Here is a 1,096-nt window from a genome sequence, read left to right as displayed (position 1 = left end):
CACTTCTTAGTACACACTCTCGGTGCGAATGCAACCCTTTAAATGGTACTGGGAAATAGTTCGCGCAAAATCGTTCCAGTACTTTAGTACCGTACGTTTAGTTCTGGAACTAAAGCGGTGCGAAAGGGCCTAATATCTCTGTTACTTACATAGTGGAGAAGTACCGGTACTTAGGTAGGAACCTATACCTAGGAGCCTGATAAAAAAAAATGTATTCTAAAGGAAAACTTCAGACGGACTTTGAGGCTTTTGGCATACATAAATAAATAAATAAATAAATAAATAAAGGCTTTTTCATGAATAAATAAATTGATAGATAAATAAATACATATACACACATATATTTGTTGTTAAAAAAGATATACATGCTGTACCGTCATGTACATACCTATGTAATCCAGTCCCAGTTTCTTCCTCCACACAGGCCCCACAAAAAAAAAACGGGACTTTAGAAGTTCTTTCATAAGAAGGGTCAGAAATTCCCTGGTGGGTCCACCACTGTCCACTAGGGATGGGAAGATTCCCCGATTCGCTCGGTGCATCGGCATAAAACGTTGACGATGCGATGCATCGGTTTAAAAAGTGTGCATCCACTACAAGTTGGCATTTGTATTGCGATGTATCGTTTCTAACATATTTGCATCGGTAAAAAACGATTTATGTATATAAAATTACTTGTGGATGCGCTATTTATAAAGTGACCAATAATCTGTGACCAATATTTTATGTGTAGATTGATTTCTCCTCTCTAAACTGTTTCTCAAGCGCACTCTCTCATCACCGCTGCTGCTGCGTGAATATAACGTAGGCTATCACAACACTACGGAGACCTGAGGAAAAGCAGGGATTAAAGTCCAAAACATGACTTGAAATAACCTAACAAATTATTATCGGGGCTAAAGCAGTTCCATAAACGACAAATTAAGTTCACACAATCTCACTAATTTGTGCACGTTTATTTTTAAGCAGCTCTTAATGTCGATCATGGATCAAATCGATCCACCATGACAAACAGCGAATATATCTGTGCTGTTTAATGCATTTGAGATGTTGTGTTTTCCTCAGTGCATAACTGACATGTCACAGGTATATTTTT

The sequence above is a fragment of the Sinocyclocheilus rhinocerous genome, unplaced genomic scaffold (assembly GCF_001515625.1).
Source record: "Sinocyclocheilus rhinocerous isolate Xijiao unplaced genomic scaffold, SAMN03320098_v1.1 scaffold1030, whole genome shotgun sequence".
Lineage (NCBI taxonomy): Eukaryota > Metazoa > Chordata > Actinopteri > Cypriniformes > Cyprinidae > Sinocyclocheilus > Sinocyclocheilus rhinocerous.
Note: the sequence above shows the minus strand (reverse complement) of the source record.